This window comes from Monodelphis domestica, chromosome 2 (assembly GCF_027887165.1).
Source record: "Monodelphis domestica isolate mMonDom1 chromosome 2, mMonDom1.pri, whole genome shotgun sequence".
NCBI lineage: Eukaryota > Metazoa > Chordata > Mammalia > Didelphimorphia > Didelphidae > Monodelphis > Monodelphis domestica.
The window spans coordinates 356,886,408-356,909,482 of NC_077228.1; the positions used below are offsets into that span (position 1 = coordinate 356,886,408).

Consider the following 23,075-nt stretch of genomic DNA (forward strand, 5'->3'; position numbering starts at 1 on the left):
AATTGTTCATAATGAGTTCAAGTCACCAGTCCAAACAAACTACTTCCCACTGAAAGAATTAGTAGATAATAATGCTAGAACCCTTGTAAGCAATATATAAAATATAGAAAATGAGAGAGCAACCATAAGATTGAAGAAAGGTTAACTAACAGATTTTCAAAATAAAAGAAAGAATTCAATAGGATGTCATTTCATGTGACTGACCAATAAATTCCAAAACTCTTCAAATAAGCTGAGAATTGTGCATAATAGCAAATTCTAAGATTTAATAAGTATTTCTTAAAGGAACATACCATAGCACTTTAAAACTTCTCCTAGGCTTATCAGAGCAACCAGCAGCAATATTCTTATACTTTGAGGCCATTTTAATACCTAAGTAGCATTAATGAAACAGAGAAGCAATGCTCTGACCCAAAATATGTTACAAGAAAAGTTCTGGACAAAGACTGTTTTGGGAACTAATACTTGGAGCACAACAATGCAATCACTCACACTAACACTTCTCAGGGCAAGAATGAGCCAAATTGAGTGAACTACTGTTAAGTCTTTATACCACTTGGGATAACTGGTTAGACTTCATGTGTAATTAAAATTTTATTTTATATATTTTTCTGCCTTTATTTTTTGGATTGTCAATCTCATTTAACTGAATTCACATGTGTTGAGTTCACATAAAATGAGGTCCTACTGTAATCTCTCCAAGAAGTTTAATTCTAATTCCTTGGAAAATTTTAGACTGGTTCATTAAAGAGATGGTTGGAAGATATTTAGGTAGAGCAGTAGTGATTATAAAAATTAGTATAGCTTCACCAAGAATAGGTCACGCTAGACTAAACTCATTTCTTATTTTTGTCAGGATTAAACAGTTTAAATGAATTCAATAGACATAGTTTACTTAGATTTCATCAAAACTCTTCATAAAACATTTCATACTATTCTTTAAAAAAGAAAAAAAAACATAACTTTCTGTCTTAGAATCAATACTAAGTATTGGTTCCAAAGCAGAAGCGAGGTTAAGTGATTTGCCCAGGATCACACAGTTAGGAACTGTTTTGAGAATATATTTTAAGCCAGAACCTTCCATCTCTAGGCCTAGCTTTCTATCCACAGAGCTACCTAGCTGCCCCAAAATATTCCATATTATTCTTATGGAGAAGATGATAAATATAAACTAGAGGATAATACAATTAGCTGGGTTCAGAACAGGCTAAAGAACTGAGCTGAATAAAATGAAATTAAATAGAAAAAAAATCTACTGGATTGTGGGTTCAACAAGTCAGCAATATGCTACAGCAGTCAAAAAAAAATCCACTAATGTGTTTCTGCCTTATACCTTTGTACCTTGTATCTTTGAGGCCATATTAAGAGAGAATATTTTCCAAAAATAAGGATTTTATAAACTTACTGTATTCTGTATTGGTACTGTATTATGATGGTACTGTATACCATCCTCTGACCTTATCTGGTGTATTATATTCAATTAATTCCATTATGGACATCATGGTTTAAGAAAGGCATTCATAAGTTGGAAAATGTCCAGATGAAGGGAACTAGGATTATGAATACATGCCATATGAAGATCTGCTGAAGGAATTGATTGGGCATGTTGTCAATAGAAGGAAAAAATGAGGGAGAACATGTTTTCTATCTTCAAGTATTTTAAGAGCTATAATGTGGAAGAAGAATTAGACTCATTCTATTTAACCTCAAAGGGCAGAACAGCATTGGTTTGGAAGACATCAAAGAGACAAATATAGACTTGATTTCAGGGGGAGGTGACTTAGCTTTCTAACAATTAGAGCTGTTCAAGACTAGAATGAGCTACTTCTAAAAGCAGCAGCTTCTTTCATAACTGTAGGTCCTCACTAAGAAATTGAATGGATGATTTGTTTGGTATGTTACAGTCAGGATACCTTTTGTATGTTTTGGAATAGATGGCCACTAATCTAAAATTCCATGATTCTTTTAGGCAATGAAATTGAAGTCATAATAAACAGTTTGTGTAAAAATGTATGTTCTCGTAATGTGATATGATATAAAACTGAGTAAATACAAGATATACAAGAAGTAATACAAGTAATTTCCAAAGGGTAAAGATGCTAGATGCTAATTACTGGGATAGGAGGGATAGAGGAATAGGAAAAAGGAGGAAGAGAATCAGCAATGACTTTGTTTAAGTTGGGGCTGAGATGGAACTCTGTGAGATGAAGATGATAAAGTACTTTAACTTATAGAGGATGCCTTAAATACAAGGTCAAACTAAATGTGACAAAAACAGAGCTACTCCTATTTCTCTCCATAATCTTCCTTCATTTTTCCCAAACACAATGGACAATGTCTTCATAGCACTGATTCTCAAGGGAATAAGAAAAAGAAGCAGAAGCAGCAAGTCATTTTTGGCTCTCCCATTAAAAACCTGCAGTCTGTCATAAAATTCAAATTCTACCACTTGGATGTTTTTAATAGTATCAGAATCCCCAAGTAATCTCATGGATATAAACGTAGATAATCCATTTGTACGACTACAAAATCAAAATTTAAAGGAAGAATTCAAAATTCTATCCTCTAATATGCAAATAAAAGCCAATGCCACAGTATATTTCAATAACAAACATAAGGGAATAGACAGGAGTACTAACATTTTTCCTGAGTGGGAAGTTAGACAAACAGCACAGATTGAAAGACTACTCTACCCTACTACATGCAATTTCAGAATTTTAATTTTGAAGAGCAATACTGACTCATTCGCAGAGATAATGACAAATCTGTTTTGACCTGGTAACACTTTCATGAAAGAGGGGGAAATATGGGGCACTTGAGAACATGCTGAAAAAGCTAAGAGTTTCTTAAAATATTTAAGGGCTTAAGAATATGATTTTGTAGCTCCAAAGGAAAACTGCAGAAGCTATGATAAAACATTCTTTATCAACTATAATATTCTCCCTTCATTTCTTTTTTTTTTTAACCTGGAGTACACTTAGTCAAGAATAATTAGTTACTTTGACTAGAACAAATAAGTACTAAGAAATGAGGCTGTAAAAGCATCAGTCAAGAAATATTTTTAAGTGCCTATTATGTGTCAGGCACTTGTCTAAGTGCTTAGGACACAAATAGAGGCAAAAGGCAATCCTTGCCCACAAGGATTAATGGAGATGACATGCAAACAACAATGACAAATTGTTATAAGGAAAAGTTAAAGTTAAGGAGGAAAGTTTGCAAAAGGGAATGGCATGAGACCAGCAGAAAAGATTCTGGAACTTTGAAGGAAGGGTTAGACTGGGAGATATCTGGAGGTGTGGCTGCTTTTCCTTAATGGCTGATCCTATTCTTGTTCCTGTCCTGCTTGCTGTCTTGTGTACTATATTTCATCAAAACAGAACCTGGTGATCCCGACCAACTATCTGCAGTGATTGTGAGACCAGATCTAGTCCTTTGGGATCTAGGATCTTCCCTGAGCCCTACTAAGCTTGCACAGACCAGTTCCTTATATCATCTAAGGGGGATTTTAATTGTAGTTTAGCCAAGAAGAGGGATTGGGGTCTTTTAAGAAGTTAGGAGAGGATTAGAGTAGAAAACCTACTCTATGAAGACTCTCCTTATGGAGATATTAGATCTCTTGGGGCATTAGTTAAAAATTTAGCTTGAGGGTTATCCCATACCCTTTTTACCTATTCTTTTTATTTAAACCTACTTTCCTACCTCACTCAGTGGTCTGTGTGTGTGATCTCAGCCCAGGCTCTGCCCTGGTCAGAGTGTCTGTTGGCCTTTTCAGTCCACAGTCAACCTATTGGCACTAGTTCAAAACAATCCATCCATCCAATCCATCCCCCAAACCCTCTCCATTTTACAAAACAAATTATGTGGGAAAAATTGGAAACAATTGAATGAAAGAAGGCAAAATAATTAATGGGGGATCGAAAAGGCTTCCTATCAAATAGGTGATTTTAGCTGGGACTTTTAGGAAACCTGGAGAAAGATATAAGGAGGGGGAGCATTCTAGGCAAGGGAGATAGTCAGTGACAAGGCATTTTATCTCTCCGAGCCTCAGTTCACTTATATAAAATATGAGAACACTGATGTGCCTTATCTTATTATGAAATTCAAATGATACACTGTATAAGGAAGTTTGCAAATGTTAAAATTCTACATAAATATTAGTTTTTATTGTTTAGCCCAACCTCCTCATTTCAAAATATGGAAAGTGAAACTTGGAAAAGAGTAATTACTTACTCAAAGTCACCCAAGCAACAAAGGTTCTAAGGGATTCAAGCCAGGGCTTATTTCCTTCATCCCACTGAGCAAGTCTCAGAATCCCAGCTATGATTTCTCAAGAGAGTCTGCTCAGGTGGCTTCCCCACCAAGATCCAGATAATGGAAGAGTCAGAGAATCTGGGTTCAAATAGTGACTCTACTACATAAAACTTGGATGACTGTAGAAGTTCACTTCTTCACCCAGGATTTCAATTTGTCATCTGTAAAATGGTAGAGGAAGCTCCAAATCCCATGGCCCTAGGATTTGAAAGCAAATAAAACTCTCCAACCTACAGTGACAGGGAACACTGACTATGGATCAGCTGAAAGATTAGTCAGGGAAGAGAATGAGGAAGAGAGCCAAGACAGTATAGTATGACAGAAGGCAAAAGAGAAGAGAATATTCTGATAAGGATGAGCTATAACATACTAAAGGAAATGCATAAAGATTTAATTTGGTCACCAGAACACTGGCTACATTTTAGGAAATAGTTTCCATTCAGTGACAGAGGAAAGATCCAGATTCCCTGGGATGAAGAATAATTAGATAGGAAGGCAGAAAATATAGACTCTTCTTCCTAGCAAGTTTGTCATTGAAGGGATCGAGAGAGAATAGACAATAGTTTTAGAAGGATAAGCTGTATGGAGGGAATTTAAGCTCCTTGAGGGCAGAAGCTATTTAATAATAACAATAAGTAGCTAGCATTCCTATGGTACCTACTGTGTGTGCCAGGTACTATGATAGGGAGTTTACAAATATCTGAGAGTAAGGATAAGTAATTTTCCCAAGGTCTCATAGGTAGAAAGCATCTAAGATCATATTTTATTTATTTGATTTTTTATTTTTTTTAAACCTTACCTTCTGTCTTAGAACCAATACTGTGTATTGGTCTTAAGGCAGAAGAGTGATAAGGGCTAGGCAACAGGAGTCAAGTGACTTGTCCAGGGTCACACAGCTAGGAAGTGTCTAAGGTCACACTTGAACCCAGGACCTCCCATCTCTAGGGCTGCCTCTCAATCCATTGAGCTACCCAGCTGCCCTCTAAGATCATATTATGAAGACTCAGGTCTTCATGATTCCATTGGGTCACCAGCTGCCTCTCTTGAAGAGATTGCTGCATGCTACCATAGTCAGGAGAGGCTTTGTAAGGCTTATGTTGGCCTTGAAGGATGTGCAGGATTTTTCTAAAAATGTATGTAGTATTTATGGTTAAAGATTATTTTATGTATATAATAGAACCCTCACAACAATCTTGGGAGATGAGTGCCTGTATCATTCCCTGCAATTTTCCAAATAAAATTCAGAGATTTGCCCAAGGCAGTGTCAGAGGCTGAGTTCGAACTCAAATTTTCCTCACTCCCAACCCAATGTTCTATGGGCCTGGAACACTGTAGATACTTAATAAATGCCTGTTGCATTAAATCGAGGGGAAGGATTTTGTTTTGACTTGTTTTTTAATATCTTGTTTTGTTGTAAGTGGGGAAGGAAATGGATTCTATTTATCCTGAGAAGGAATAGTAATAGAAAAAAAAATAAAGAAAAAGTATAATTGATAGAATAAAGTCCATCTGGACAAAGCAGACAGGATGAAGAACAAAGTAAAGCCACTCACAAATGAAGGAGGGCTCCAAAAGGAGAAGGCTAACAGGTTTTGTTGTTGTTTTTTTATTTTTCTGGAAAAGCTTTGTGGTTTATTTTTTTTTAGAGTTTGAGGAGGGGGAAGCAGGAAAACAAAAATAAATACTGTAGGTATAGTTCATAAAATCATAGACTGAAGTTAGAACGCAGAATAAACGTACAACAGTCTAACCTTTTCATTTTACAGAGGAGGAAAGAGTCTTGGTGAGGCAAAATGTTATAAATGTGTCAGATTCAAATTCAGGTCTTCTGACTTCAAATTCAACTCACTACTGTCAACTAGATGCCCTATATAACTTTAAACAACAGATACACTCCTAAATGGTTTAACAGAAACCTAATTCAAATAAATCCATTAATATAAAATATACTACCCAGAGGGAAAAATAAGAAGAAACCTGGTACATCTTTTTAAAAGGCAAACATTTCTTCTGCAAAAGAACAGCCACCTTCAAATTTGCCTTTTGCCTAATTCTGTATTTTTATATAGATCTATAACTGCTTCTATATTAATCAATGAATTAACATTTAATATGTACCTACTATATGCTGGATATTGTGCTAAGTACTGGGGATACAAAAAGAAGTCAAAGACAATCCTTGCCTTGGAGGAGCTCACAGTTTCATGAGGAAACAGCAAATAAACATATATAGATAAATAGGAAATAATTAGCAGAGGAAGATGCTTTAAAAAAAAAAGAAACAACCCACTGGTATCGTGGAGAGAATATTAGATTTTAAATCAGGAAAACTTGGGTTCAAATCCTGTCTCAAACACTAACTGTATGATCCTGGGCAGGTCACTGACCCTTTATGGGTCTTGGTTTCCTTATTTATAAAATGAGAATGTTGCACCTGATAGCCTCTAAGGTCTCTTCCAGCTTTAAATATAAAGTTATATGGCTAAATTCCACCTATGTCCTGTAGTCATGTGGTATCTCTAGGTATCAAACAGCCCACTTCTTCCTGACTTAAAAAAAAAAATGCCAGAAAGGAAGAGCAAGTGCTATTTTTTTAAATGAACAAATGTTGAATTTTTTTTTTATTTGAAGCATCATAAAACAGTTTTTAAAACCAAAAGAACCCAGGTGATGAAATGGCTTTGTAGTCTATTAGCTAGTCCTAGCTTTTCTCTTACAGTATGAAGTCCCCAGGGAAGGGAAAAAAAAGTGTCCCAATGGAGGCCTCAGGGTTTTGTTTGTTACTGGTTTCCCAATGATAGTGTCACAAGTGACAACACATTTCAGTAAGATAGCTGCTTCCAAACTCCAGCAGAAAAATCCTAATATAATTAAAACCTTCAGATTCTCACATTGGCTATCTCAGGGAGGCATGAAAAACTAGAGGGATCTGCCCTTGCAACTAAGTGTCCATGGCTGGTTCTGCCGTTTTCTTAGTTTAAGAAGACATAAACCAAATAACAATTGGAAAATGGATTGACTATTACCTGAAGAATGGTTGCCCTCCCTCCCAAAAAGCAATCTAATCTATTACTCACTAGATCTTCTGCCACCCACTGCTTATATTATTCCCTCATGCACATTTGACAGTTTTATTATGCTCTGATAAGGTCTACTTCTCCTTTTCTTTCCTCCAGTAAGAATGTACAAGGCAGTAACTGATGCTGGTGCAGCAACACAGTAAATATATTTTCTTGTTTTTCCCCCATAATGTAAAATTTGACAGACTGCCCAACAACTAAAAAAAATTTTTTTTCTGAGAAAAAGAAAATTGCCATTTCTCTGGGAGGAAAGGATTTCTCACTGAATATGCATGATGGTAGAATTGAATAGAATAAGCAGAATTTTACATTTATAAGAAGTAGCACAGGTTCCAGAGAAATCACATGCCTAAATCTCAGATATTGAGCAGGCAGAAGATTTAACTGCCTCCTTTCTACAAATCCACGATATTGATACATCACTAATCCAATGCAATAAGGAATTTTACAGTCAATAGATTAGCCTTTGCCACCTAACCTATGGGGGAATTTAGGATATGAAGTACTTCATTATAATATGGCATTTTTAAAGCCTCTAACAAGACCCTATGGTTATGGATCCAAAAGTTATCCTTAATTTTAAAGTTCTCATAAATAAACCTCAAATTTCCTTCACTTCTCAGTATCACTTTCAGATCAATTTGAATGAATAAATTGGAGTTAAATCAGTGTTTTACTCTTTTGAAACCCATTCTCCCCATCTCTGCCCACTGACATCCTTCATTTTCTTCAAGGTATAGCTCAAGGACTGCCTCCCCATGAAGTCTCTGCTGATCTCTTCAGCTAAATACAAAGTCTCCTCAATTTCAATTTTTCCTCAAGCATTTCTCTGTCTCTCTCTCTCTCTCTCTCTCTCTCTCTCTCTCTCTCTCTCTCTCTCTCTCTCTCTCTCTCTCTTTCTCTCTCTCTCTCTCTCTCTCCTCTCTATGTGTGTGTGCCTGTGTGCAACTGACTTTGTATCCTACTTATTTAAGTGTATAATTTATTTATTTCCCCATTTTCATCCCTTTCAACTACAAGTTCCTTGAGAGAAAAGACTATGTCATTTTTCCTCTTTGTTGCTAGAATATTTAAGTATAATTTTCCATACTGTAGATGTTCAATGAATTATTGTGGAACTGAATGAGGGAAAAGGAAGAGTAAACTTATTTTAATAGGAAATAAAATATGGATGAGAGGTCAATTTACTAACATTAAAGACTACTTTTTAAAGTCCTTAATGAAGGCTATAACCAAAGTTTATTAGATCATTGATTCAAGTTATTTCTCCAGTATCCTTTGTTCTACTATTGTGTTCTTATTTCTTATCCACAATAATTAAGAAAAACACAAAATCAGATTCTTGTCTTTGCCTGATTTCAGTTGTCAAATATTACCAATCATTAGGGCCACATCCCTAATTTAAATAGATCTTTAATGTTTGTAAAGAACTTTATAAATACTTTTTTCATTTTTCTTCACAAAAACCCTGAGAGATAGGTAAAACTATTATCTTCAATTAATAGATGAGAAATCTGAGGCAGAATCTCTTTCAGATTTGCTCAGGGCTAGAGAGCTGGTATGTAGGGGGTGATTTGAACTTGGATCTCTCTCACTCTAGGTCCAGTGCTCTATTGATTGCATCTAATACTTTTCACTATTTATAATTTATTACACTTAAAAGAAATTTTAGGATATTTCTATTCAAAGAAGGAGGGGGAAACAAACCCCTAGATTTTCTCCTTTTAAAAAAGTCTGCTGAAATGCACATTCACTTTAAAATTAGCTTTGAATAATAATTCTTTCTTTAAAAAAAAATGAGCCAAAAAAGCACTTACAACAGTTTCCCATTCAGGTTAATAAAAGAAAGATTGAAAGAGAGAATGGGACAGAGCTCAAAGTAGGCAATGCTGAAATTTTCCTACCAATGTCAGTTTAATGGTAAATCTCAGAAATCTGATGCAATAAACAGATGGATATGGCTACAGGAATCTGACAAATTGGACTATAAGCAGCTTAAAAATAATATGGCCATAGCAGTTTTCTAAAATATGTCTTATAAACTTAAACTCCTGATGAAATTGAAAAACACTGCCTGAAGACTAGGCTTTGGAGAAAGGAGCCACTGTCACAAAGAGGTCCCATACAAGAAGGAAAAAATGTACGTGCTAGGAAAAGTGACAGATTTTAAAACTGGAAAATTGGAAACGGGAAGTGTGAAGAGAAGTCTAAGAATGCTGCTATAATGTCTTGATAAAACTTTATATGTCATAAAACTTTATTTTCTATTTTCAAAAGCAAACCTTATGTTGTTTTCATGAGAGAAGTTAAAACTATTGGGTGACATGAGCTCTGGGGACTAGTCATAAACTTCATAAACTTTTTTTGGCAAAGCAAATTTTTCTATATTAAGGATCCATGGGTATAGTGAAAGCTCAGATCTCAACATTACCCAAAACACTTCCATAACTTTAAGCTCCAAAAAAAATCCTCTTTATAAATCATAATTTCACCCTTTGTTTCACCTCTCTTTTTAACATTTTATTTTTCCTCAATTACATGTAAAACAATTTTTAGTAATAGGTTTTGTTTTTAATTTTAGTTCCAAATTCTTTCTCTCTCTCCTTCCTTCTTCTTTTGGTAAGCAATTTGGCATGGGTTCAATATGTGCAATCACGTAAAATATTTTTCAATATTACTCATTTTGTGGAAGAGAATTCAAACAAACCACCATCCCAGAAAAATAAAGAAAAAATGTAATCTAGAATGTTCCATTCATTATCTAGATTCTATCAGTTCTTTCTCTGGAAGCAGATGGCATTTTTCATCAAGAATCCTTTGTGATTGTCTTGGATCACTGTATTGCTAAGAATAGCTACGGAATTCATAGCTGTTCATCATACAATTATTGCTGTTATACATACATACAATGTTCTCCTGGTACTGTTCACTTCACTTTGCATCAGTTTATGTGTTTCCATGTTTTCCTAAAATTATGCTATTTGTCATTTTTTAATATTCCATTAGACTACCCAGTTTTAACTTCTCTCATGAAAACAACATAATAAGGTTTGCTTTTTACCCATAAACTTCAGTGATAAATGATTAGAAAAGTATAAGTCAATATTTTAAAAATCCATAGTTTTGCTTGAGTAGGTAGGTAATCCTTCCACAAGTCCAGAGCAGAAATCTTCAACAAAGTAGACAATAATGCTGTTTCTTTATTCCCCATCCCAAAAAAACTTCTAGTGATTAGCCTCTGCAATTTTTCTAGACTAATCCTTAAATGACAATCTAGTTGAAAAAACAACTTCTGAAACTGGCAGGATCTGACAGAAGTCTTGCTTCAGTGTCAGGGCTGTTGATAACACATCATCACCTCTACCCCTCAAGTAGTCAATGGAATAGGAAGATTTAAGAGGGTTAATTAATACACAAATTTATATAAACTAGTGATCAAATCACATTACTAAAAATACATCTTTACAAAAGAAATAATTCAAGATATACTAAGGCAGGTATAAGTCTCAGAGGTTACACTAGATTACCATGAAGAAATTGAGTTACTTATATTCACTTCCTTCACAAAACTACCAGTATCTAACGTTTGTTGTTGTCATTTATTGTATTTTGTTGTATTTTGTTGTTGTTGTTGTTTTGTTGCTGTTATTGCATCCTCACTTATATCCAAGGGAATTCATTTATCTCTTGCTCCCATTGAAGTCTAAGTATAACCATTGTATTTTAAAGTAAAGTACATGTTACCCTTAAAAATGTAATTTATCCGTTTTTTGAAAAAGTCAATCTCTTCACAAAAATTGGTACATTAACCTGTCAAGTGTGGTTCTGCATTCACATGAAATATTGTAATTATCTAGAGTAAATATAACTATACTAAGTGGTAATGTTTTCCTAATTGCCCTTTCTTTTTTGCATTTTCTCATTTATAAAATAGGAATAACAAAATTTATAATGCCCTCTTAACAGACTGTTATGTGGAAAGTATTTTGCCCAGTTGCAAATGAGTTATTATTTTAGTATTTTTAACCTGTAGCCTATCCAAAATTTTTCTTCTCCAGGAGTCATAATAGTTGAGGAGTAGAGTATACCTCATTTTTATGTGTTTGTTGGTTTTTTAACAAAAATTAATACTACCAAACCATGATGACTCTAAGAAAGTAAAATTATCCGATAGATTGGCAGTAAAAGATCCTAAAATAATAAAACCTAATTGACAGAGCATTTCAAGGTTGGCAAAATACTTTTCCATATAACAATCTTGTGTAGGGAAAGACATAACTCAGCAATGTTACCACCAATCATAGGCGAATGTGGAAAGGAGTGTGAGACATTAATGGAAACTAAGTTATTTGGCCAAGGTCACACAGCTATTTAATGACAGTCAAACTTTGGACTCCTTGTACAACATTCTTTCCATTACAGCATTCTGTTGCCATGCATTCTAATCAATGTGACAAATGGTATTTAACATACCCTAACAAATCCTTAGACTTAAATATGTACATTTATTTTTAGACTTATGCTTTATATGTATGTTTTAAAAAGATGAAATGAAACTCACTATTTAATTTAGAGATCTATTTACAAGAAAGAGAGAAGAAGGTACCTTTTTTCTGAAATGGTGAAATATGGAAGTTTCTGGCCTTGCAATTTCCCACTTAAAAGAATTAAGCAAAATATGCATACACATAAATAGAATATTTTATGTATATTATGTAATATAAATGAATATATATTTTATTTAAATATATACATTTTCAGCATTTTTATAATAAACTACTTTAATGATAAAGGAACAAAGCAACAGGCCAAAAAAAAATCCAAGCAGCAAATTTGCCTTTATTTAATGTGGCTCACTCCCAAGGTCTACAAGAATTAATTCATGATCACCCTCTCTTTACAGGTTTAGAAGACAGTCTATATCTCAGAAACAAGAATATTACTTTAAAAGAAAGTTATTAATAATCATTCAATAAATACCTATCATGCACAGTTAAGTTTTAGGCACTGCAAAAAATACAAATTAGTAACGAAATTGAAAGTGCCTAGTATATGCTAGGCAGATATATGACTAATGGATAGTTCTGGGCCTAGAGTCAAGAACAATCATCTTCCTGACTTCAAATTAAATATCTGATACTTACTAACTATGTGACCCTAGGCAAGTCACTTAACCCTGTTTGCCTCAGTTTCCTCATCTGTAAAATGAGCTGGAGAAGGAAATGTCAAACCACTCCAGTATCTTTGCCAAGAAAACCCCAAATGGGGTCACAAAGAGTGGGGTGCAACTGAAATGACTAAACAACAACAACAATGTGCCAGGCACTATATGAATAGTTAAAAGACAGGAAAGAAATAGGCCTTTTCTTCAAGGAGCTTACATTCTATCAAGGGAGATAAATTAGGCAGGGATAGATGTGTGTACATATATGTAAAATGAACTAAAATACATAAATACATGTCTTTGAGGGGTGGCAAGATATTATCCCTGAAGATCTAGAAAAGCCTCATATAGAAGGATGGTAAAAATTAATTTTTTAAAAAAGATTTTTTAAAAAATTTTTACAAAAACCTTATATTGCCTGCTGTTTGGGGAAGGAGAACAGGGTGGGAGGGAGGAAACATGGATCACAAAATGTCAGAAAACAGTTTTTAAATTGTATCAACATAAAAAAGGAGGCTCAAGCATCCAAATGAATGTAAAAAAAAGTGAAAATTATGAAAGAAAGAGTTGCCTGCAACATAAATAGGTAAAGTGATTTATTCAGGATCACACTGGCAATGCATGATAGAGGAGGAATTTGAACCTAAGTCTCCCTGGTTCTGAAATTGGCTCTCCATCCACTATGATAAAAAATTGAAAATACAAAACAACACGAAAACAATCTTATTCTCAAGAAGTTTGCATTCTATTGAAAGGAAACAACATGTATTGAGAGGAAACCACAGGTAAATGCAAAAGAAATAAAAAAGATATTTCGAGCCAAGTTGGGGAAGTTTTAACAAGTGGGGAAATCAGGAAAGTTGTCATAAGGAGAAGACTTGGAAACATAAGGCTCTATTTAAAGGCATGTTATTATCATCATAGAAAATTCAAAATTCACTTACTAACTTGATTTTTAGAAGCTGTTCCCATCAGAGTGAAAACATGGGTGCAAAAAAGTTATGGATTTAAAATCCTTATAAAACTGAATGCTCTCAAATGGAAACATTTGGATGGTCTCAGATATTTGAAAAACCAATACAATTTGTATAATGTTAATTAAGGAGAGTGGCAAAGCTATTAACTTTATAGATATTACTAGAAAATCTTAGATTTGAAGCTATCTTTTGGGATCTGGAAATACTGCAGTGCTAAGGTTAGGAAAGATACAAACACTTTAACAAGATATTTATTCACCTCTCTCCCAAACCTGTTGTGAAGATTAAATGAGATAATATATTTGTAAAGCACTTAGCCCCTAATGCTTATTTCCTTCCCTTTCTTCTTCATGTTGAGAACACAGGATTTTTACTGGAAGGCTCTTGGTTTCTCCCAAGGGCAATGTCATACCTAGAATGCTCTTTTAAATCCTCTTCACTCTTTAAAATATACTTATTTTCCAAGTCAAGTTCCTTCATCTGGCTAAATCTTTACCTAAACACCCCAACCAAAATGATCTCCTGTTTCTCCAAACTCTTATAAATGGAAAATTTACATATATGTCCAACTGAATACTTTATCTTATCTATAGTTTATAATCTGGAGATTGGCAGTAAAGTCAAGAATCACTCATTTGGAATGGCTTTGAATATGACTATGTCCTGTCTTCTTAATTAGACTATAAATCACATATGGATAAAATCTGGAGTTTTTCAGAAAGTATAAAATAGTGACTGGAACACAGTAGCCACTCGAAAGTTTACTAGGTAATTCTAATTTGAGTCCTTTTTCCTGACAATCACAAGAACTGTTCTCAATTAAAAGCACTTTGAATTTGGCCATTAATTAACTTCAAAAAAAGTTCTCATTCTGAATTTACCTCTTAATTGTTTTATGGCCTTAAACCCAATCACTTGGTCAACTAGAGTTTTGGGGTTTCTCTATTTTTGATGGTGAGATCCTTACAAATATCTATTTTTTTCAAACTTTGAAATTTTTTCAAAAGTTTTATGTTCTAACCAAACCATATGTATTGGTACAAAGAATCTCTGAGGAGAAATTATAGCTTACGTTCTAGAACAAAAAACAAACAAATTATAAATTTATATTAAATATTAACTTATTTATAAAAAAAATTCACATTAGAGAACAGATTAAGCAATCAATCTAGATGTTAACCATAGTTCCAAAAAAAAAGGTCTTCTGCAATGAAAAAAAAAAAATCTCATTATTATACAATGTAAGTCAATTGGCTTCCATCTGGAGGAAATTCTAGAAATACTACTAACCAATGGAATTTCCTCAGAGGTTGGCTTAGGTTCAATATATGAAGAACTTTCTAACTATTTTAATTGTCCAATGAGGAAATGGGTTGCCAGTAATTTTCCATCACAGGAAATATTAAAGCAGAGAAATAATGACAGAGTGTGTTATAAAAAGGATTACAATAATGGGGAAGAAATGAGACTAGATACAGTCTGGGGTCCCTCCAAAATTTACAATTCTGTGATTTATGGCAACCATGCAAAATCACACAAGGTAATGATGGTTCAAAAGTCGCAACTTTTAAAACCACCTGTCTCATTAAACACTCATGAAAAAGATTTAATAAAGTATTATTATCCCCATTTTACAGTTGAGGAAACTGATAGCAAAGTTAAGTAATCTTTCTGACTACAGCCATGTGTCTAATTAATGGCAGACCTGGGACTTGACTCCAAATCCACTATGTCCTATATTGTCACATCAAGCTACTGCTAGTACTAGTTTGTACTAGTTTGTACAAAAAGTGCTAAATTTGGGAGTTCAAATCACAGCTCTATCATATACTACTTATGTGATCTTTTTTTTTTTTAAACCCTTACCTTCAGTCTTGGAGTCAATACTGTGTATTGGTTCCAAGGCAGAAGAGTGGTAAAGGCTAGGCAATGGGGGTCAAGGGACTTGCCCAGGGTCACACAGCTGGGAAATATCTGAGGCCAGATTTGAACCTAGGACCTCCCATCTCTAGGCCTGGCTCTCAATCCACTGGGCTACCCAGCTGCCCCTACTTATGTGATCTTAAGCAAGTCACTTAAACTCCCTGGGCCTCAGTTTCTTCATATGAAAAGTAAAATGTTTAGAATAGATGACCTCTAAGTTTTCTTATGATTTCCAGATCTATGATCTTATATAAATATTGTCTAATAAATTTTGTCCTTTCTAATGAGCATTTTTGTATGTGAACCCTTAAAAGCATTTGGCTGCAAATGTTTATCTGTAATTAATAGGGAGCAGAAGGAAGTGGCAGAGAAGTTGGTTCCAATAACTTTAAATTTACCTTTTTTTAAGACTCAAAGGCATAAAATTCAAAGACTGAAAACTGTTAGAAGCCATCAGTTTCTAAAATTATCTTTTCCAAGCATGGCTCAATGCTTGAAGCAAATCCTCCACTATACTATGCAAGTCTGCCCACACTGCAAATTATTGGGAATGTTCTTCATGTTTTGTGGTTGCAAAAGTACCTAAACTCTGTAGTCAAATCTAGTTCAAATTAGCATCACATCTGATCTAAAAAAGAAAATGCCCACTAAAAAAAAAAAAGCTGTCAACTAGCAAAGCCTTTTCCATCTCTAAAATGCTATGGTTTTAGTTCAATAGTCAAAAAAAAATGCTGATTCCTTGTCTTTAATTGCATAATTTTATGGAAGCAAAAAAATTAAATGCTCTCAAGCCCTAAGAATAAGTTTTAAAATGAGTATTTAGTGCTCTTAAAGCGTTTTCCTGTCAAAGGCAAGAAGAGCATCCCTGAAGGTGGGACTTCTTTAGTTTTGTCTGTCTCTAATAGTATCTAACCCAGCAAATGGAACCCTGTAGGTACTTAATGTTTGGAACTGAACTGAAAAGCACAAAAAATTCTTAGATGTAAGACAGCAAGAGGAACTAGTAGGAAATATGTCCATAGGTCTTGCAGTCAAAGTAGTAAATTAAAAAAAAAAAACACCCTCAAAAGTTAGTAGTCAAATAGGCTGGGTGGCCCAGGTAAAAGGCTACTGGATTTGGAACTGGAGAACCTAGGTTCCCATTTCAGCTCTGCTTATTACCTAAGTAGACTTGAGTATAAGCTCCTTGTGACCAGGGGGGCTAATTTTCATGATGCCAAAAAAGTGCGTTAGACATAAAATATGTTCAAAATAAATGCTTAGTGAATTGAAGTCCTTTTATCTCTCTGGGCTTCTGGAAAAATGGAAGGGGTTATGTTCAATGAGCCCTAAAGATTCCCTTCCACTCTAAATCTAAGAACTACTGTTTCAGCTGACAGCTTTTATATATATAATATAATATTATATATCATATACACACTTAGACATGTATTCAGTATACAAGTATATGGATATATGCACATTATGTATGTATATTTGTATCCCAGATTTGTCAATTTAAATATCAATGATGTACAATCTGATAAAAAGTCAGTCAGACAGAGATGCTGGTCATTGAATCAATGAATTTTAAATGTTACACTAAAACAATCCATTTACTGGTCCTTTTTCTCATCCAATATCCAATATGTTTCTCAAAATGGAATACTCAGACTTCATCTATATATAGCTTGACTCCTGGGGAAGTGCTTTTAATCTGCCCAATAAATCTCTAGGCACTGATGGCTAAAGATAAAAAAGAAAAATCTCCAGCAAATTTAAGCAGCTACCATAGAAGAAAAACTTACCCTGGTGGACATAATTTTATGAAGAGCATTACTCTTCTGAAAGCAAACTAGAGATGCCTGAGCATTACTGGGGCATAAGAATACAATGTCAAAGTTTGACTGCACTGTGACAGAAAAAATACTTTTTAAAAGGCAGTAAAGGGAGTGGACTAGAACTGACATTAATCTGTGGTCCTTGAACAAGTCCTGTTGAGTCCGCATATAAAAAACAGAAAAACCACAGGACACAAACAATAGTATTAAAAGGAATTGATACTAATTAACCAAAAAATTGATAGTCACTAGGGACTGCTTCTAATGCCTATAACTGCTCTTGAGGCATATGCTTTGGCAAATAAGACTTAGTCTTCTCAGTGATGACAATGTAAATGCACATTTCATAACAATGTTTAAAATGTTCAAAGAGAAACACTCACAAAACAGCTGTTATTATAAATCAGGGAGAATAAACTCAACTCTAAAATTTGTGTATAAGAACTAATCAATAAAATCCTAGGGGCTATTTTAAAGCAGCTGGGGAACCCATTATAATGAACCTGTCTTCATTTTTTTTCTCTCTCTCTAGTGTCCAGAAATTCTGAAATAAAGAGGTAAATAGAGTTTAATGGGAATTTTTTGGTGTTTGACTTAAACCCAAGCAATTGATTTTCAAATATTTTTCAGTTCACCACACAAATTTTTAGGTATTAAATTTGGGGGCAGAAGGGTGGTAAAGGGGTTAGTCTTTATATTTTTAAAGGACTGTGAAAATATTGCACTCAGAGATCGTCGTTGTCTAAACATAATTTGAGAATATTAGAAATTTATCTAGGGGAGAGCTAGGTGGGAGTGGGAGACAGTCAGAGAAGAGCCAAGCCTAGAGACCAGATGCTCTGGGTTCAAGTCTGACATTAGACACTTCCTTAGCTGTGTGATTCTGGGCAAATCACTTAATCACAATTGCCTAGCCTTTACTGTTCTTCTATCAGAACCAATATCTGGTACTGATTCTAAGATGGAAGGTAAGAATTTAAAAGAAAGTTTATTTTGGAACAATATTCTATAAAAATTCTCCTGGTACAAATAGAACTCTCTCACAATCCCTATTGATCCACTTTGCAAGCATATACATTATATTCCTCTGTGAATATAATAGCACACCAAGGCAGAAGCAAAAATAATTATTTTTACTCTTACACTTTAAAAAAAAAACTCATCTGCCACCATTTTCTTCAGTTCAGTTTACATAGTCTCTTCACCTTATAAAAAGATCTTTATTCATTTTTAAAACAAAAATGTCAACAAAATTTTGCCTATGCCCTCATTTTAGAGATGAAAGAACTGACACTCAAAGAGGCAAAGCAACTTAACCAATTAGGAGCAGAGGGTGTCTATAATAATTATAAGTCTTAGAGTTGAAAGAAACTTTAGGCTATAAATCAAAGGAGTTGGACTAGTAGACCTTTAAAGTTCCTTCCCTCTCTACATCTATGATCCTTTGACTTTTCCATCTCCCATATAAAGAAAAGAAAGCTTAGAGAAGTTGTGATTTGCACAAGGTTCTATAATACCTAGCAGTGCTAAGATTTGAACCTAAGTTGACTTATTCCTAGACAAAAATCCTTTCTACCAAGTATGATTAAAAAAAAAAAACCTTCTTATATGTTGATGCATATCATCTTTGGTTTCATCAAGACCTCTACCTTTCCTTAAGCAATACTCTCAACAAAATCAAGTAAGAGAATTGTAAGATAACGCCTGACAATTATAATTCCTAGATATGATAGTATTTTTACCAGTTTATGCTCTCTCAAACTAAGACTGAAGGAAAAGCAAATTCACCAAATAGAATGATGAGGAAAGATTGAAAAAATATATATAAAGAGACAGGGGTAAAATAATACCATTACATTTTCCCTGGGCATTGCAGCATGATTGGAGGAATACCTGGATTTCCCATTTGTATTAGTATATAGTCTATTGCAGCATGATTGGAGGAATACCTGGATTTCCCATTTGTATTAGTATATAGTCTAAATTTTCCAGCAAGTACTCATTTATAACTTGAACGGGAATGGGGGGGGAGGGGTGTAGAAGTGACAAAATGGTATGGAGGAGATGTTCCTTCAACTACAACGGTTATCCTTAGTAAAAGCCTGTGCCCCGGAGGGATGGGGGTGGGGAGGCTTTATCGGCAAAACTGCATAATCCCAAAATGGGGTGGGGGACAAGAAGGGAGCAGAAGAGGGAGGGAAGGAAGGCACCTGGCTAAAGAAAACAATCGGAAACGAAGGTAGCCGGGAGAATATAACTAGGGAAACAATGAAAGAGACAACTATACATCTGCCTCCAGCTCAATAATATTAAAAGGCACTCTATGACCCTTAATTGGCTGCCTTTCACAAACCCCTTCTATTCCAACCCTAAAGCTGCCTACCGGCTTTCTTCAGTCAGTTCAACAGATACCAGTTAATAAGACAAAGTGATATTTAAATATGAAAATGCCGGGACGTGGTCCTTACGTTCAAAAGGTTTCCATCCTCAACCTGCCACCTTCTGAACCTGAGATTCTGGACACTTGAAAGATCTGGAATCATATGCCAAACTGTGCTTCTTAGTACTTTGATTTCCAGGAGGCCTAATTGCTTGAGGATCCCTCCTACTCTGGGAAAGAAAGGGGAGGGAGAAGAGTGGGTTAGGGTTTAGGGACTGAAAGGACGATAACAGAAGGAGCAAGTGTCAAGGGAAATGGGTGTCCACCTAGTCTACCGGTTGTCATTTCCTCTGGAAAAGGCCACTGCTGCCAGGAGTCTTCCTTGTGCAGAAGGGGGCTCCGATGCAGAAAATGTCCCCAACTGCAACTAGGTTCGCGTTGCCCGAAAATGCCCAGCCCCCCGCCCGAACTTCTGCATCTTCTGGTAGCCTGCTTGCCACAGGCTCCCACGTACCTAGGCGCATTCCGAGAAATGCCCCAGAACAGAAAGACAGAAAGCCCTCCAGTCCTCCTACCCCCAGCAGTCCCGCTTCAAAGACCGTTTCCACCACCCACCTACGAAACCCGCGAGTAAGGAGTCCGAAGTCTCACCTCGGACAAAGGACAAAGCCCAGGGAATCCCAGCGGAGCCCAAGCAGCGTGGCCCGAGCTGATTCCTCTGGGAACTTTCCGGACATAGCAGCTCTCTCCTCGGCGCCGGAAAACAAAAGCTCTCGAGCAGGCTGGTGGAGGAGGAGGAGGAAGAGAAGGAGGAGAAGGAGGCAAAGGAGGTGGAGGAGGAGGAGGAGGAGGAGGAAGAGAAGGAGGAGGAGGAGGAGGAGGGGAGAGAGAAGCAGTGGCGGCGGGAGCTGAAGCCGAAAGTGAAGAAGAGCATCGCTCGCGAACCGCTTCTGCAGCTGTCTCTATTTGCACAGGGTGTCCGGCCCCCTTCCCGGGTAACCCACGGCTCCCTCCTTAAAGGAGACGTCCCCTTTTTGGAAAGAGAACGGGGCTGCGCCTGGGTCGGTCTCTGCTACACAGATATTTTTTGGCTGCGTGTCCTAGACACATCTTCCTAGGAAGAGAGCTCTGAACAGACACTTCAAGGCCGATGTCTTAGGTTTCACTAAGGCAGACGGGGGGTTCCCATCTCCGCCTGGCTGCTCTTCCACCTTCGCCTCACCACTTCCAGCAAATAGGGCTGCGCTCCCGCCCCATGCAGAGGTTTTAAAGACTCAAAGCATTCGTCGGCGCCGCAGCAGCTGCAGCAGCAGCCCGCGCAAGCAGGAGGAGCGAGACAGAAAGGAGGGTGGGATGGGGTTGGGGGGAGGAGGGACAGCAAATTCCAGGAGCTTGCACGTGGCGCCGCCCCAGCTTCGGAGCTCAGCCCCAGAACATCCCGCACCTCCAGAAGCCCTGGATCCTCTCCGGTTTAGGGCCGCGCCACACAGCACCTCCCCCGGCTCCCCCAACTGCCCAATAGAATGTCGGGTCTCCAGGCCAGACTGCTGCACATGGCTCCGGGTCTCGCCTTCCAGCCCGGCCCCCAGCTTCTCCCCTTTCCCGCCCCTTCCTCTCCTAGACTTACTAGAGCCAAGCTTTTGAGGAAGGTAACTCAGCCTGCCTAGAAAGTCTGCTTCTTGGTCCGACCAAGAGACCAGCCCTTGGAAGAACTAAAGAAGCCCCCTGCCAATGCCAGGGACCTGGGGCGGATCGCGACTCATGGGCCTTCGCTAATCTCAGAAATTCTTGATTTAGGCAGAAGCTGGTTTCAAAGGTATCACTGGCACAAGGTGGCAGAGACGACCAGGGCCGCCGAGTCCTTAGACTCGATGCCTCTTATGAGGCTGCAGCATCTTCCTCTGGAGAACTGCCACTTGGCAATACTTATCTCCTACCTTGATTTCAAGATTAAGAACATGACTCACCAAAGGTTCCCCTTTCCTTTCTTTCCCTTGGCCTCTGACTAATTTACAACCGTCCTTTCCCGGAAGAGTTTTCCGTGGGAGGGTGCAAGGCCATTTTTCTATCACTTCATTGCATTTACAGCTGGCACCTGCCCCTGCCTACAGGAGCCAGAACTGGGATTGAGCAAAAAAGGCAACTTCCTAGAGTGCAATATGAGCTGGGGAAAGTCAGAAAAGGTGTGTGTGCAAAGAGAGACATCTTGTATTACTTTGTATAAATGCAAACCGTTTTTTTTAAACCAGAAAATTCCCATCTTTGCGATACTTAAGTATTTGCTTCATAATTAACTCAAGTCCTTTTGCAGCTTAGTAAAGGTTCAGTCTACCTTAGACCACACATAGGGGGCACAATTGTCATATTCAATTCAACAAGGAAATGACTAAATGATTCCCTTTCTGATTGAATTGCAGTATCAGGAATACCTTTCCCCAGTCTATACAACCCACTGTGGTCCCCACAACCAGGGAGGAACTGATGGGTAGCAATATCCCAACCAAAAGCATCAAAATGGCACCACGACTATCCTTCATTCAAGGGAGAGCCTAGGTTTCATGTAAGAGCAAGGACAGTATAGCCATTTTGATTAAAATTTAAATTAACATTTTCTCAAAAGCCAGTACAGTCTGATTTCCATGCAAAAATTTTCCACTCTTTTGTTTCTCCTTCCTCTTATTTTTGCCATTCTAATCATTATTGTTGCTACTCTCTCTCCATTAGAATAGTCTGTTTCTTGCCATAACCCACTGGAATAAGCACCTTCTGGGGGAGAAAGAAGGAAGATATGAAGCTACTTTTATACTGGGATGGTGAGGAAGAATTAATGAAACATAGCATGGTGGGAAGTGCAAAACATTGCACTTACTGTCAGAAGACCTCTGTTTAAGTCCTAACTTTACTGAGTACTAGCCATGTACCCTTTGATGATTCACTTAGTCATCCTGATCCTGTTTCTCCATCTGTAAAATGACTTGCAAATTATTTCTCTCTGAAAAACATTTTCACAAGGTTTTTTGAGTATCATTTGAGGATAAAACTATATATATATATATATATATATATATATATATACACACACACACATATATATATATAGGAAACATATTCATTTTCACAAGGATTTTTGAGTATCATTTGAGGATAAAACTATATATATATAGGAAACATTATTCATTTTCACAAGGATTTTTGAGTATCATTTGAGGATAAAACTATATATATATAGGAAACATATTCATTTTCACAAGGATTTTTGAGTATTATTTGAGGATAAAACTATATATATAAAGCATATTAGGCTTACTTTCCTAATCTGTAAACTTAATGGGGTCATGTTAGTCTTCAAGAAAAGACTCAAGGCCTAACTTTACAGCACCATATCTCATTGAATGCCAATGTCAGAGGAGTCAAAGATCA

General features: G+C 36.4%; 1 protein-coding gene across 2 annotated transcripts in view; it reads right to left on the reverse strand.

Annotated features, from left to right (window-relative positions):
• Window positions 1-21,123, reverse strand: part of GPR63 (G protein-coupled receptor 63) — a 60,348-nt gene extending 39,225 nt beyond the window's left edge. Inside the window, exon 1 of one of the 2 annotated variants that reach the window (XM_016431198.2) lies at window positions 20,307-21,123. The gene's annotated coding sequence lies outside the window, so the exon portion shown is untranslated. Of the gene's footprint in view, window positions 1-19,743; window positions 20,280-20,306 lie in introns of those variants that run through there. The other variant, XM_056818614.1, reaches the window with a different exon arrangement.
• Window positions 21,124-23,075: the final 1,952 nt, after the last annotated feature.